This window comes from Maylandia zebra, linkage group LG1 (assembly GCF_041146795.1).
Source record: "Maylandia zebra isolate NMK-2024a linkage group LG1, Mzebra_GT3a, whole genome shotgun sequence".
In the NCBI taxonomy this organism is placed as follows: Eukaryota; Metazoa; Chordata; class Actinopteri; order Cichliformes; family Cichlidae; genus Maylandia; species Maylandia zebra.
Genome location: NC_135167.1, coordinates 14,215,152 through 14,232,616, shown reverse-complemented (window position 1 = coordinate 14,232,616; position 17,465 = coordinate 14,215,152). Strand labels below are relative to the sequence as shown.

Here is a 17,465-nt window from a genome sequence, read left to right as displayed (position 1 = left end):
TGATTAATTTATGTATATAGGACATAAAAATTAACAGCAGACCACCATTGCACATAGTGTCCCCTTAATTATTGATACATATTTTCTCATAGTTTGTTTAATCATTAGTCTAAGTCTAACCTTTGCTTTTAAATGTTTGCTTCAAAAATCAAGACTGACAACAACATAGAAGTCCTCAAATTACATTTTTGACTGTTTTTTCTTTGTATATGTGCTACACCTTTTGCCCTCTCTGAAGAAAGGTGTGTGAATGTCCAACACTGAGCTTGTTGATACAATTCATCCTCCTGAAATTGTCAGTATGGAGCATGGGCTATGATGTTTTTCAGCTGACATGTTTTCTGGGCTTATAAACAGCATTTTTGTCTTTAAACTGCCTTGCAGAAAAACATGTAAGCCATCCCACAAGCTAGCTGGACTGACTTTTTTTTGCCAGAGGAAAAATTTAAATGAGAAATTTGGGTTTTAGCTGCCAGAAGGCACAAGGCACAGGGCTTTTTTCCCCAGACTGTTTGCTGCTTTAAAAAGACAGTAGGCCAAGGACAAACTCACCAGAGGATTACTAGCTGTAGAAAGCAAAACAAAACATGTGACTGAGTGGGACAAGGAAAAACCTAGACTCAGTTTATGCACTTATAATTTGGAAGGATGTTTTAGCAGGAAGAAAGAGGTCTATGCTTTGCTGCTTTGCTGCTTGCTAAATTACGCCAGTTTGGGTCACTACATAAAGAATAAACTGGAAGGATTCTGGACACAAAGCTGTTTTCTTGTGTTGCTACATTTTTGCACTTTTAACGCATTTACTTTTTTTCTGCAGTGGCAAAAGTAAATTTCTTCTGCTTTCTGTAAAGTTCAAAGAAGCATTTTAGTATGAAGTAAAAGGGATTTAGAGTAGAGAGGAGATGTGAGAAAAGAGGGAGGTATGTACGCTGTTTTCTGTTTTTGTGTTCTATATACTGAGATGGGAAAAAGTTATGAATATGCATAAAGCAAAGGAGTACACGCAGGTGACATGCTTGACTTGGGTTGCTGCTGTGAACAACTGCTCTAGACTAATGTTTTCTCCATCGCTCCTTTTCTCAGGAACAAGGGAATGAGGGAGAGAAGAACAGTACTCTCATGGGAACACTTTTTTTACCCTGTGGATAAAAAACTAACACACTAATGATGGAGCCACACAAACTTACAAAGCTACTGTAGCTCATCCTCAAGGAGCAAATATATACCCCCAACTACACATGAATACAATTCACAATCAACCTCAAAAATGATGAAAACTGTTTTTTTCTTTTCAAAGTATAATTCAGGGAAATGTTTAGCATATTTTACAATCTTTCCAAGTCATTTAGAGTTTGTTGTTAGCTTGCTGCAAAATATAGCGTATAAGAATATAATATTGTTATCCTTATAATTAACAACACAACCTAGATTTTGGGACAAATATATTTTTAAAGCACTAAGTCAGAAAAAAGACTTTTTAAAATGATAAAGTGTTCATTCAATTCATCTTTTTGACCATTTACCACAATAAGAAGAGTTATACAAAACCATTCATTAAGCAATGCATCTGCTGAAAATCAAGATGATGGCATAAAAAAATAAAAACCTTTTAGCCCATCAGTAAAAAAGTAAGTGCAGAAGTATATGGATTCAGACTTCTGAATAAAAACAAGGAGCGATAGGGAGCAAAGCATCTTAGTTTTAGAGTGCAATGTCCAGAGAAATACATATCAACACATCATCGTGTAGCTATAGACAGTGTGACAGCGTAAAAAAAACTTGACAATTTCAATTTGAAAATACCAAAGTTACATTTTAGCAGCAACTTTTTAAACAGGCAGACAACAGGAGGAACAATGAGGAAACGATGATAGTGGCTGAAAAGAAGCAAAGGAAAACAGAACAGGAGGTGGTACAGAGGGGATTTAGGGAGAGGGATACAGACAAAGGGGTGAGGGAAGATGAGGCAGGTGAGCGGGGTCAGACAGTGGGAGGAAGCTAATGTCTTTATTTCATGGTGAGATGGGACCTTGCATTTACCCCTGAGGTCAGTGGTCATGGAAAGGGTCACTGGGGGTGCTGTGAGGGGATATCTCAATACAGAAGAAGAGAGAGGGAATATCTATACAAGAAAAAAGTGGAGTGAACACAAGCAAGAGTCAGAGTAATGGGAGAAAGAGAGGAAATAAGGAAAAAAAGAAGGAGGCCTAGTTTCAGTCAGGAGGGGAATGTGCAAAGGTGGAAAGGTTGAGAGAGGTTGAGGAGGTGAGAATACTCAAGGGAGCGAGGAGGGACACACACACACACAAAAAAAAACACTTCAACTGCAGACATTAAATATTGTAGATTGCGAGTATAACCACAAAATTGTGTTTTGGTGTAGTGTGAGGTATTGAAAATTGAATACATATATTACAATACAATATTACATATTGAATACATATATTAGTATTGTATATTCTCCTGTACAGATATAAATAGTGGTACTATTTATATCTGAATGCGTCTCTCCTTCTCTCCCAAGGACCCACCGACACAGCTGACAGATAAATACAAACAGAGTGAATGTATGAGTCTTTCTCTAGAGTGTTGTTAACAGTTATCCTCTTGAACCGCTTCACTTACTGCCTTTTATTGATATAAATCACATGTGTCAAATACCATGCAATGAATTTTCTAGTCTAGTCCTATTTATTCCAACATGTAGCTGCATTACCAACAATCATATGGATTAACTTTGACAAACATATTAAGATAAAACAGTTATTGAATCACTCTCCGTGTTGTTCCTCAAGGGTATTGTTAGTGCATTTACTTTTATTGCTCCACTCAACTTGGCACTTTCTAACAATAATATGAGCATCAGTTAAATAATATATGAACTGAATGTGTGTGTGCGGACGTGTGTTTGTGTGTGCGTGCTCTTGTTTGATTGGATCGCCTTGTTCAATCTGTGTTTAATGCTGACAATAGTGTCTTCCAGCTAATTAATGGCAGCTTTGAAACTAGGACTCACCACCATAAATCTAGCTCACACACAGAAACACGCACACACGTGCACATGCATACACACACATGCACAGAAGTGGAGACACTGCAGAGGCATGTGGGTGAACACAAAATCATTTTTTACAAATAGAGCGCATCTAGAGGCAGACACTTTTCTTTGGTTTCAGTTCTTGAGGGGAACATTTGTATCCGAGAAGATCTCCCACTGACACACATAGAAGTATTGCATGTAAGCTAAGCACACACACAAACAAAAGACCTGGCTTTAAAAAAAACCTGGAAAAAGTATCAAGCAAATTGACATTGCAGTTTTTGTATTGTACATTAGGGAGTGCCTATAACTGTAAAACATCATACAGAGATTAAAAGGATGCAGGTGATAGTGTCCCATTAAGAAAAATATAAATATTTCAGGATAATGCAGCTTGAAATTTTACTTAGCAAGGTGTCCTAACTTGAAGTCACTGGACTTAAAATGACTTGAATGAATGACTTCTCAAAAGATCATGTTTTAAAGAACCATAAGTATCACATTAGCAGACATATAATATTGTTTGAGAGTTAAAACTTTACAGACTCTTTAGAGTGGTATGAAATCATGATGGAGACATGGATTCTGATATTGTGATTAGATTGTGATCATAATCAATTTTAAAGCCCATTTAGATTAAAAAGGCTTCACATAAATACTTTAATCAAAATAAATGTGAATTTCTATTGAGGAGTCATTTAGTCCACTTCATAAACCAATCAATCAAAAGAAAAATGTATCCTGTAAATGATATAAACAGATTACTTTGTGGTCGATGCACTTTTCAAAAATGGCAGCTCCAAAGCTGAACATTTTGTATTTCTGTAAATTTACATAAAGAAGATTCATAAAGAATTAAGAGCAACAAAATATATCACACTACCACGCTGAACAGACAATAGATATATCTTCAAGGAGCTACTAAAACGCATGCCAAAGTATATAACTACTTACATACAGATGGCTTGTCTGAGAATGACAAACATCTGTTGACAACTATTGTCTATTTCAGCTAGATGAATTGCACATATAAACACAAGGATGTATTAATTTAGTTTAATTTAATTTAAGTGGTAAATTATAACTTCAAAATTCCAACATGTTGTCTTTATACTAGCATTGAAACTAAAATAACTTTGATAGCTTTAGCTATTATTGTTCATATGTAAAATGAAAAAAGCACTCAGTGAAATTTCACTGAAACACTTTTCAGATTTAATTCAGATTTCATTCACACTGAATGCATGACATCATACTAAATCAATATTAACCAACCAACTAAATATCAGTTTTATTTTTAATAAAGTCAAGGGTCCTATGATTTTTTACTTTTTGGCATTAACTATAGTGGCAGGGTGTGATCCTTAACGCTAAAAAATAACTACACACAGTCTCAGTATACTTTTAGACTCTGTATTGCTGTCCAGTTTTATCTCTGCCCCTGTTGCCTCTGTATGAGTGTGATACAGCAGGTTAAAAATATCCCTTTACCTCTCAAAGACTGGCTACCGACTATTGGCCTATGTCCTTGAATTCACCCATGTCTTGCATTTGGAAAAACAGGACTGCACGTGGTCTGTGCCCACCAAAACTTCACATTTGCACAAAATAGTAACCATTTTGGCTAAGGGATTAAACCAGTTTTAAATTACTTCAAGATGTTCCTCTAACAGCCATTTCTGACTTTATGCTTGCTTTTATTGTAACACGCTCAACACTTGATTTGAATTATTCTCGTACGTTTTAGTGGCTGTTTCTGAACTACAATTAAAAATTCTTGAACTATTACTTCCTAAACAGGGTCTTAGTGACAACGTTCCTTTTTTCTTCTACTTTTTTTTTCAGTTTTAAAACTTTCGCTCTTCAAACATATGTGCTGCTTTCACAAATCACTGATAGTGACTTCATATTATACTACAGTGTATGACCCAGTGATTCAGCAGATTATCATGCAGGTTTTAAACATCTGACATGCCGTACTGCATTTTGGCTTGATTGCGGAGTTTTCCTTCTTCTGAAAGTGTCATCTGTATCACAGAGTGACTCAGCAGGCTATAAATACAGCTCTGGTCTGAATTTCCTTCAGACCCATATTTCTATTTTGTTCTGAAGTTATTCTTGTTCTTGGTCTTAGTATTGGACATCTGTATGACAGAATGTGATTCAGTCAGCTATAAATATGAATGGCCTTTCTGCTCGGCCAGCCACACGGATTAGCAGCTCTTCCTGCTTTTCCACTGGGCTCAAAACACACTGCAGCAAGCTCTTGCACTCTCTCACTCTCTCTTTCTCTCACTTTTACACACACACACACACACACACACACACACACACACACACACACACACACACACACACACACACACACATTCGCACTTGCTAGAACTCACTACAACCTGCGCATACATACACACTGGAAGAGAGGTGATGCTGAGTGTGAGAATGTTGAGATGCAGCTGCCACTGGCCTGTTCTGAGCATACTAAAAATGATAGTGAGTTAGTATATCTGTTTTTTCTTACTTGTTTTTCTTTTCACATATTTAGATTTACACACATACCCTCTGTATGTGTGTTTGTGTGTCTGTGTGTAGATGGTTCAACTGTCCTCCATGACCATAACAGCCATAGCAAGTAATGTATGAATATGAAACTTCAGCTCTGTAATAACAGGTGGTCCTTGGGGAGAGAATTGCAATGGCTGCCTCTGTTCTAAGATGGTCTTGATTATCAGTGGTTGTGATCTGGTGTATCATTTGGCTTCAGTTTGGCTGGACAGGGGAGAACAGATAGTCTTGGGGAACATAGGAAGGTCAGAATTATTCATTTTACTTCAAAGAGAGCAACATCAGGAACTTTCTACATATTATTGGGTAGTTAAGGCTTACAACACACTGAAAACAGATGTAATGGCTTTGATTATGCAGATTATAGCAGAAATCTGTGAGTGTGTCATCAGATTGATTTTGACTCTTTGCTTTCGTGTTTTACGATATAACAGTCGGAAAATTTAACTAGTCCTTGTGGTTGAAAACCGATATCCATGCTTCTCCATATCAGCACCCAAAGCTTCTAAGGAGTGAAATTTATCTACACACAGACTCTGCAACAGCTCTATTTACTAAAACAGCTGTGTGCATTGTGTAAAAGTTTATGGAAATAGGCCTGGTTCTTGTTTGCATTAAATATTAAACCACACATTGTGTAGATTAAATAGAAAAGAACCTTGATCGTGAAATATCATTTAGTGCAGCTAAAATGGCAAAAATATCTATGATTACGTTAAAGAAAAGTATATATTATCAGGACACCGTAAATTCTATTCTGCTGATATTTTCTGTTGTACATGCTCATAGGATGATCTGATTGGTGGGGTCTGGTTTCAATGAAAATACTAAGGCTGGTAAATGATCCTGAGTCCAGGAGGAAATTAACAAGTGGCTACCAATGCCTTGGATTACATGCTACTATACTTACACACCAAGACTTTCACACACCTGACAGCTACTTTGGTCTCTGTGACGAAGGGATTCTGATTGAATTAAGACAGTAAGATCTTATTATCCACAGACTGAATATATCAGTACATTTGTCTTTGCTGGAGTTATTAATAGTACCCAAGAGGCAACCAGACACCGAAGCATGGGTTGACAAACAGACCCTTGAGCTATTAATAAAAGAGGATGGAAAAACTATAGTCAACCAGCAGACTTAGTAAGAGAGAGAAGATAAGTCTGACACACATACTGACGCCTCAAGAACAAGGTGGGAAAAGTGTGCCATTTGAATCCTTATTATTTTGACTGAAGTTCATTGAGAAAAAGAAATCGCAATAATTACACAACAAGGATGAAAAATGACAGGTTATGACAAGTTATTGATCGCAAATTAAAAATCATCTTGGTCTCAGGGTTGTTGTTTTCCTGTCCACCTGTTTTGTCTCTAATCCAGATGTGTGGTATGGGCAGACTGGAAACAGAGCACCTTTCTTTTGTCAAAACTTCTTCGTGTCAGATCTTTCTTTGAAAATCTCTTTACATTGATATTAGGTAAAAAGCTAAAGTAATAGATGACAAAATTTGTCGTGATGCTAAGGCTCAAGATGCTTGATGTGAGGTTGTGCTGTATGTGAAATTAAGCATAGGTTTACTGTAAGTGGATTTGAGCTTGGCTATAGGTGGTTATGGAAAATATTCTCTCACAAGGGGCTGCAACTGTTTTTCCCAGTAGACATAAGATCATGTGCGACCCTTATCACTTTCAAACCGACAGCTTAAACTAGGGCAGGCTTCACATACAGATATAGAAAAATACACAGACAGACACGCGCACACACACACACCTGAACATGAAGGGCTGAATGCTTTGCTGTTTGAATTAAACAGCAGGTGACCAGATGAGTATGGAGAAAAAGAAGAAGGAAAGGACCACTACCGAACTTAAGAATTAAGAGTCCCATCCCTTTCTCACACTTTTCCCATCAGATTACCATTGGCCATCTATGACCTTTGACCTGTGCGCTTTTTACCTGCATTAGCTGCATCTTGTGCTCAGTCATAACCAGTGAAAAAGCAACTTTGTAATGGCTACCTTGAAATAATTACATGCTAATACTGGCTGGATTTACATTCAAAACAGTTCTGAGTAAATATTGAAACCCTCGGTGTTTGATACTATCTAATCAGGGGTTGGATATTAAGGAATATCATCTGCTTAACATTAATGCATGAATGCACCTTATTGTGCCTCAAAACTAAGCTATTAAATAACATGTTTTTGTTGTTAATTGTCTTAGTTTGTCACATAATACTGACAAGACTCATGCAGGGTCTCCTTACCTTTATAGATTACTGTAAGAAATTAGATCTCCCTTGTCTAATTCAAGCAAAAACTAAAACAAAAGAAAAGCAAACAACAACAAAACTTCAGCAGATGCCCATTACATGGCTGGTCATGTTCCCTGGATGGCTGCATAGTTAGTCTATGGGATACACACCCTAGCAATTTCTACTGGGCAAGGCATGGCTGTTCTTTCAGAGCATAAAGGCTTTCATTTGCTGGATATTTTTACATTTTTATGCTGCATAGTCCAGCTCTCGAGAATAAAAGTATTCAGTAGGCAGCACAAAGGCCGAGTGAAACAAAAAGAGAGTGAGCAAAAAGGAGAATGAGAAAGAGAGATAGGGAATGTCAGCGCAGGAGAAAAAGGAGAAGTGAGCTAAAATTTAAGGGATATTTTGCTGCTCATGATTTGCTTGATTTAACACTTTGCAATGCTGAAATTAATCCAGTATGGAAAGAAGAGTGGAGGATTTGTGCTCTGGATGTCTTTACAAAAGACTGATCAGAAATACTATGCAGACTATATTATATCCCTGAATTATTTTTAACTTCATGTTTTGCTTAGTCAGCTCAGTTATGTTTGCTCTGATGATGTTACTCAACAGCGGCTAAAGAGCTGTAAATAGGTTTAGCAATTAAACCAATGCCTCAGAAAGCATTGGTATCATAATAAAATACTCAAAAATGTATACCAAGCTTCTGACAAAAAGGCATAAGACACAAGGTAATGTCTATTTGCACTAATTCTCCGAGTAACACCAGGCAATGTCCTATCTTTGGTAATTCCATGAATACAGCGCTGAGGGGCAAAACATGCTGTCCTCCTGCTAATGAAGCTTTCAGCCCTGCGCCACAACCACACAATGACAGCTGGCAGGGGAGGGGCAGGAACTACATGCCATGAAATAAGAGGGGGTAAAAATTGATTAGCAATTTTCATTTGCGCTAAGCTAAACAAAAGAAGGCTGCTGCTCTATTCTGCATATCATCATGGGGTGGGAGAGGAGGAGGGTGGGCAATGTTGACGGTGTTGGGCTGGGGTGGGAAGTGATCTTTCAGAGCTCAAGGCATCTATTGTTTAGTTAGAGAGGATGTGGTTGTGTGTATGTGTGTGTGTGTGTGTGGGGGGGGGGGGGGGAGCAAAGAGGGACTAGGATGGAAAGATGAGGGAACTGAGGATGAGAAAAGAGTGAAGAAAGGGGGAGGAGGAAGGTGTTCAGGGCAGTGGAAAAGCAAAAGGGTTAAAGTAAAGGATGGGGGACAGGGAAGCAAGCAGGGAGTGCAGAAGAAAGAAATAGGGATGGGAGAACTGGGAAAGACAGGGAATGAAACAGAAGGACACATTGATGAAAGACATGAAAGAGTGGGTGAAAAAGATTGGGATTAGGGATGAAAAAGAATGACATATAGGGAGCTTGAAGAGTGGAATACTGAAGGGTTTGATAAATTAAGTGTAAAGAGGAGAAAGTAATAGGGTGGGCTTTGTCTGGCAAGACAGAGGCAAGGAACACATATAAGAGAATAGGGAGAGTGTTGTCCAAGAGTTCATGACTAATTCTGAAAATTAAAGCTGGACCTGGACGGTGCCACAATGCTTTTTAAAAGACAAAAGCAAAGTGGCTGGGTGAAAAAAAAATGACACCACCATCACTTTTAAAGTTATTAAAGCCATTGAATATATTGAATATAGAGGCTCTAAGAATAGAGAAATTTGCCAACCCAGAAGAAAAAAAATGCAGTACGCGTGCAGTACTGTGGCCAAGCTATGTTGTTGTATGGGCAGTTTTCTTGAAGGGCTTTTTGGCATGACCGGGATGCATGATGGCTTATTAACAGTGACACTAGTGTGCTTTAAGCGCGTGCACACCCACGCACCCACCCACGCACCCACCCACACACACACACACACACACACACACACACACACACACACACACACACACACACACACACACACACACACACACACACACACACTAATAAATGCAAAAAAGGCGAGAAAATAGCAGCTGGTAAGTGAGTGAAAGCAGAAAAAAAATCAACAACTTTTAACCAAAACACTGTACACAACTCTAAATTTAATTTTCTGCAAGATTAAGCACAATAATGACTAGCTTTATAAAAACCCATAACTAATGGCTTCCAATGAGCCAATCTATAGGCATTGATCTGCTCAGTATCTCATAGACTCACAGTGCAAAGCCTATAAATGAAGGAGGGAAGAGGGAGAAGGCAAGAGACAAGAAAAAGGGTAGAAGAAAAAGCGTGGAAGAGGAAAGAAAATGAGAAATGGGTGATGGGAGAGAGACAGGTGCAGAGAAAAGGGGAGGGTAATGACTGAAGTGAGATGAGGAAAGTAAAGGCAAAAAGATAGAGTGCAAAAGAAAAATGGGAAATAAAAACAAAGAGTGACTCAGTATAGCTGTAATATTATATTAATATTAATATTATATTTTCTTTTTTCTTTCCAGTGAGTGTATTATACTTCAGTTGTTTTCCAGCGTTTGCCAAAAAACAATATCACTGTTTTCTGAAACACTGTACTGATGAAGCCTGGACTGTGAATACAAACCACATAGCAATACTTTTACAAATGAATTTCGGTTAACTAGTGCCAAACTTTATTCTTTACAGTTGTATATAGCCCGATTTAAAAAACAACAAAAAAACTTTTAATATAGTGCTTTTAATTCTGGATTGAACTATAGCACATGAAATTGTTAAAATATGTGCACTAATCCTGAAATAAAAAGTAATATTTTTGCTCGCATACAACATAAAGACAATCAATAGCAACCCAGGAGTTCAAACAAACTACAATAAAAATCATCATTATATACTTTTAAAGGTTTTTAGAGCAATTAGCTGTCTAGTGGTTTTCTACATTGTTAATCCTACACTTGACAGCTTTTTAAAGGCTCACTGACTAAGATCTAAAGGTGGTGGCATGTGAGGAGGATAGAGTGAAATAAAACAATCCTCTGCTGAAAATGCACAGAAGCTTAAATCCGAAGAGGGCGCCTTGCGTTAATCCCCATGGATTAGGCTTCTAAATACTTCTATTCAAGCCAATTAATTCATGCATATATCTGTCTCCGGCTCTTTTCATGTCATTTAAGATGATGGAGGGCAACTTCCTGGGAAATCAGGAGAATGTTGAATATGTATCTACATTAATGCATACAGGCTCTCTCTTCAGAATCGTGTGGCAACAAACTATACATCCTTAGGTGGTGCACATGCACATGGGCATATGCTACAACGCAGAGGTATACATTAAGATTTTAATGGGGGAATGATAGTGGGAGGGTGAGGATTGAGAGGGGCCTCCAAAAGTTGACTGACGTACTCTGACAGCTGAATACTAATCATGAGATCAACCTCTGTCTAAATCTACAGGATCTCAGTGGGACTTCTGGCTGGGAGAAGCATAGAAAGGATTAACAGTAAATACAGAAGGCTTACAAAGAACAGAGAGACACCAGTGGACAGACTCAACAACTTGAAACAAAAGGCTGAGAGGAAGAAGTAACTAAAGATGCAGAAGTTGACCACTGAGAATTGAATGATGTTCCTAAAAATATTTCTCTATCTATATTACTGTGAAGAAGGTGGCAGAAAGGAAACAAACAAAACAACAGAAAAAAAAGACAATCGTCAAAAATAGAGTGCAGAGGTTTACGCAGGTGAGATCAATCAGGGAACCAGGAAAGAGACGTGAAGTAGAACTAACAGAGGACATGAAAGAAAACTAATCTTCAAAGTAATTGAGATACCCCAAATGACGAATCACACTAACCATGAAAGCAGAAATGAGGGAACACTGAGGGAACTAAAACAACTGTAAACAATAAAAATCAAGACATGAGCCAAAACAGGATTACAAAGCTGAAACTCATCACTAGAGTAGCCATAGAGTAGAAACAGGAACCACAGACTCAGTGTTACAAACTAACTGGAACTAACTGGAATAATAAAGAAATCCAACAAGAATCAGGAACTCAACCCAACAAATACAAGAAAAATAGGGAAACCAAACTGAAAACAATGAATATTAAACATGAACACAGAAGCCGGAAAACAATTAAAAAAACAGGGATCACAATAAACACCAACAAATTGTTTTGTTTACACTTGAATTCATTTCCTGTTTGCACTGATGTCACTAATGATTTGGTTTCCCAATGACATCATGAAGGCCTGAAGTGGAGTGCAGCCTTTAGTGTTTGAGACGTCTCAAGTCTCTGGTGTTTGTGTGCATGATTTTCTGGTTTTGGGACTGCGTTGTGTGTACATGTGTGTGTACACATATAAGCAGGCTGGAAGGCAGCAACCGCTGCATAGAGTATTAATAGGACCTCATATCACCCAGGAAGGCTTCCAGATAAATAGAAGCTCACATCAGGCTTCAGTCTATGATCAGATTACAACTCCTGAGCTATATCCACATTTTGATGACTGGTATATAAAAGTCTGCTTGGAAAAACGTTATGGTAGTAGCAAAAGACTGACAGAAAAGAAAACATTAGCAAACATAGTAAAGATGTCACGTAATTAAAGCAATTGTATCTACATTTTTTTTTTTTTTTACGAAGACTACACAACACTGACACTGGTGACGTGCAGCATAGTTAAACAGAAGACTTAGCAAATCCACAAAACTTTACATAACAAATCAAATGGGCACAAACATGACAAATTGTTGAATATATTACCACTGATGGTAATTGCTATAAACTTCTTGACCAGTTTTCGATCCTAAACCACAACTTACTGATTATGGGGCCACATGTTATGAGCAACTGGTCTGAGTACATGGCTGTACCCAGAGTTATAGCCCTGACTTAACGATTTATCAGTAAATGTGTAAATGCCTGTTAAATTTACCAAACTTACCATTGGAAGTTAACTTTACAATGATGGGTATACCACTTAATATGAATCTTCATAGGTATTAAATGCACCTAGTCATTTCTTGGCTCAAGGAAACAATAACAAAGACTGCTTGATGAGGAAATGCTTATATTTGTATCATGTATAAGCTTCAACATCCCAAACATTAAAGCTTGTAAGTGCAAGCTGTACCTATCTTGGCGATATAATTAGTATATAATTAGTCTTTAACTTTGAGTTTATAGCACTGATCCTCTTACCTGATATTCTTCAACTTAGGTAACTGCTGTAAGGTGTGCTCAGTCCGCGGATACTGTAATAAAGTAAAAAAAAAAATTATATTCTGCCGCTGCTTTGTTAGAATTACATAGGATTAAGTAACACATTGCAGAAGATAGTACCAAGGAGACTAGCAGCGTTTCACAAGGTCTGTAAATTTAAAGACATTTAAAAAAATGCTGATATGAATGTAAAATGTCATTCACTCGATCGTTAAACTTTGCATTTCTCCAAGTGCTAAGCTCTGTCTCTCCTTTTCCTCCAATTCTCTTGTCTTTTAACAGTCACTCTGACTCTCTGTCACTATGATCTGACATCAGTCCGTCTGATTGGTCGACCCAACTCGTGCACTAACCAGTGACATGCTTTAATTATTGAGCGGCTGACCTCAATTGGTTGGCTGGAACAGCTTAAAACACATTTCTCCACACACAAACACTGCATGCACATACATGCACACACTTTTACACACTATGATCACACACTCACAAACTCAGTACATTCTGCACACTTACAGGCTCACCCTGGGGATAGTTTCTAAAGTCTAAATATATACTGTGGACACCATCAACACTGCCTGTTACTTCTCTTAGTTCATTCATGCTAAAAGCACATTAGTTATGATAAGAAGCATGCCGCATTAACATGTGTTTATACCAAATATATGATTCTAAAATATACCTAAAAATGGGAAATAAATACAGCTGAGATATTACCCAAGAGTTGCTTTCAGAACAAGCTACGTTGTAGTACTTTTTATGTTATTAACCTATTTACAGACGCTTTAAAAATCTTGAAATACAGATAACTGTGAACAGCGTTGTAACACTACTGTTACTCTTTAAGACAACAACATCATAATCCACTGAAGTACTCTACATGGTCATCCCATTTTTACATTTTTAAAAATATATTTTATGATAAAAAAACTGGAGCAGAATAAAATTAGAAGAAACACCCACCAAAAATGGATGTAGTAATGCTAATTAAGTTATTTAATCTTTTATTTTATTTTCATTAAAAAGAGACAATTTAAATTAAGTTTAGGATTCTTTTTAAATTCAAAAATGAACATGTGCAGTATAAAATTTATGACACAACACAGATGTTGACTGGAAACATGAATCCTGATATATCTTTCATAACTGGTGCAGCGAGAAAGAGAAATGAGACACATCTTTAGGTATGACATGTATGCACTTACTATGCTATAATTTAATATCCAAATATATCTTTGAGAGTATGATCAGTGGTAACATCCTGCAAATGATCAAACACAGGTGATACTGGATAGCCACATTGCTTCATGAGACATGATGCAACCAGTGCATTTTTAGATTAGGGTGTAATGGTATCCTACCTTTAGTATTAAATATAGTCCCTCTGGTTCCACTTCATTTCAAATGTGAGAGGGTGAGGGTGTTTTATCTTTCTGCCAGCATTACAACGTCAAGTGTTTGGCACTCAAAGCAGTAAAGTGGCACACGTCTTCAGTAATGGCATTCATCTCAAGAATGCCTTCAGAAACATAAGTGACGTGTTGTCTCTCATTATATTTTGATGAGTGTAACCCAGCTGGGCTCTACGGCATGCTGTGTGGCTTGTGGTCTATGATTAGTTGCAAATAGTTCAATGGGTCACACCACTTGGCTCTGTTCCCAAGACCTCACAAGGTTCGGACACACAACCCCCCAAACCACATGGCCACATTTCGAGCGCAGAAACTGAATTCGAATTAGATGAGCAGGTACATGAGATTTATCTTTAGATTTGCAAGCCAGTGGTAAATGTAATGTCTGTAAATTAAGTCTTCAGGATGCCGATTGGTATATAGAAGTGCTATTGTGATTGCCCTTGCTACAACAGGAAAATAATAGTTTAAGTTTGCTCTGAACAGGAGTCCAGTAAAAGTTTGGGGTTTTTTTTGGACATTTTAACTTTATTTGTATACAGCAGAGACAGACAAGAAATGGAAAGATTAGCAGGGGAATGGCATGCAACACCTGTCCAGGAAGCTGGGATTTGAAGCACGTATTCAGCTATAAGGTTATTTTATGCCAAGGTTTTTTTCTGAAGTTACAGGTGGTTCCAAAACTATTCCAACGATCACTACTGTGAGAAAGGGCATGTTTATTTTACTGTTATACCTGTGAAATTTCAGCTGTTTAATCTGGACAGTTTTGAAATGAAAATAGACAACTAACCAGAACAGACACGCATGTGCATGCTAGACAAACAATACCCACTGACATCACTCACACACACAAACAAATGAACACAGTCAAACAGAGCTCTCAACATGGAGCTTCATGCATGCATGCGTGCGTCTCTGAAGTTTGGCAGTGTGTTTCTTTAGTCCATACGGCGTTTTGTATTTGCCATAATCCCCTGTCAGCAACACTTAGGCAGGCAGACAATAGCAGAGAAGATCGGCAGCCAAACCCCCTTCACTCTGAGCTTGGCAGGTCAGTGTGCAAGCAGCAGGTTACACACACACACAAACACGCACACACACACACACACACACTCACAAACACACACATACGTACACTAACTCTCACAAGCAGTACTGTACTGTACATATCCATGAAGCATACACACACTTAGATACACACACTGCAAACACACATGTCCTGCTGAGATGCACGTTACTCACACCTTCTCGCGGCTCTCTTCAAAGAGTTGTGGTGCAGTTCTCAAGGACACGGCTGTCTGAGATCCTCTCTCTTTCTCTCTCTCTTCTTATCCTTGCATACTCTCTCTGTCTCTCTCGCACTCTCTCATTTGCTTCACAGCTGCAGGACGCAGGACAACAGATGCAAGTGTGTCGCTGCCTCTCTCTTCTCTTTATTCATTCCTTTTCCCTCTCTCCCTTTCTCTCCCCTTTCCTCTCTTGGTCTGCAGCTAAGAGGCAGAGCACATTCTCTAAGCCATGAAGCAGAGCTTCTCTCTTTTTTTTTTCAAGTGCCGGGTAGTATGAGAACGAGGAAGTGAGAGAAAGAAGAAGGGAGGGAGGAAGGGGAGGAAGGAATCAACTGACCAAACTGATGTGCCACTCCAGGACACTAGTGTTCTGCAGCCAGCCAGAATGCTGCTGCGGGAAAAAGCAAACAGTTTTACTGTAAGGTATCAGCCTTACAGTAAGGCTGTAGCAGAAGCAGTGGAAACTTCCCATATGTTCCAGCTTTGCAAAAAATGGAAAGGAACAAAAACATTTAGAAGAAATGATGGATTAATGAAATAAATAATAAAAAATTATTTTAAAAAAAGGGCAAATAATTAAACAAACAAGCAAACAAACAGGAAACAACAGAACAACCTGATGAAAAACACTGAATTTAAGCATATATGGATAAAAGGAAAATGTTGAAAAAAGAGGAAAAGAAAATAGAAGAGAAGAGAAATGTCTCGACAAGAGGAGAAGAGAGAAGTGGAAAAAGGAAGTCTAAGTATTCCCTAAAGCCTCGCTGTCTCTTCTGAAAAATGGTCCCTGCAGGCCAGATCCAAAAAGAGGGAACACAAACAAACAGAGAGAGCAGAAACAAACATCTATTTATGGAGGAGGGGGTCCAGTTTCCCAACCACATTTGCAGCTTTTTTGACAGTGTTACCAATTCAGCAGTTTACAAGTAACAACTATGTTTAAGAGGAGACAGAACAGAGCGAGAAAGAGAAGAGAGGAGAGAAGCGGCAAGGAAGTCTGTTAAAAATGGTGCCCCCCACCCACAAATCTGAGTCATTTAATGCAAATATGAATAATATTATCAATATTTAATATTACATTTGAACATTAAAGCAATTTAGGAGTTTATTTTTGGGGGGTACTTTCTAAATTTATGTCAAGTCCTGGCATTGTCTTCCTTCCACTCTCCATCTCTCAGCAACACTTGAAAACATTTTAGCCAAGTGATTTTATCTTTTTTTAAATTTGTATGTGTACATGCATTGCTGTGGACCACTGATGTATTAACAGCTTAAGTGAATATAATACATAAGATGGATTGTAAAGAGAAAGGGATTTGTGTACATATGCAACGCATTTCTGAACATAACAATGAAAGATCCACAAATTGCCTTGTCGTTTCATTAAAAAGATAAATAAATATAACAGTGCGGTCTCTATGATTGTGCAAAATTCAGGCAACAGTAGCACAGCATTGAGGATTATTATGTTATTTTTCTTGGATTTCAAAGAATCATAGTGGGAGTGGAAGACTTGGATTATCATGATCCCCATTTTATCCTGAACTATGCAGCCCTCAGGCCAAACGAAAGCCATTCTGCACTGATGAAGAACCAGCAATTGATTTGCTATGGAAATACACACATCAGCAGTGGCTTATCACACATGGGATCAATCAGGCTAGTTTTAGTTAAAGAGAAACCACTGCCATTAAAATTAAAATGTTTCAC

The 17,465-nt window shown here is 37.9% G+C and overlaps 1 protein-coding gene across 3 annotated transcripts in view; it reads right to left on the bottom strand.

Annotated features, from left to right (window-relative positions):
- esrrga (estrogen-related receptor gamma a) overlaps positions 1 to 15,970 on the bottom strand; it is a 166,013-nt gene extending 150,043 nt beyond the window's left edge. For 2 of the 3 annotated variants that reach the window (XM_023152964.3, XM_023152954.3), the window contains exons 1-2: positions 13,175 to 13,314; positions 13,034 to 13,086 (exon numbers count right to left, since the gene is read on the bottom strand). The gene's annotated coding sequence lies outside the window, so the exon portion shown is untranslated. Of the gene's footprint in view, positions 1 to 13,033; positions 13,087 to 13,174; positions 13,315 to 15,710 lie in introns of those variants that run through there. The other variant, XM_024800997.2, reaches the window with a different exon arrangement.
- Positions 15,971 to 17,465: the final 1,495 nt, after the last annotated feature.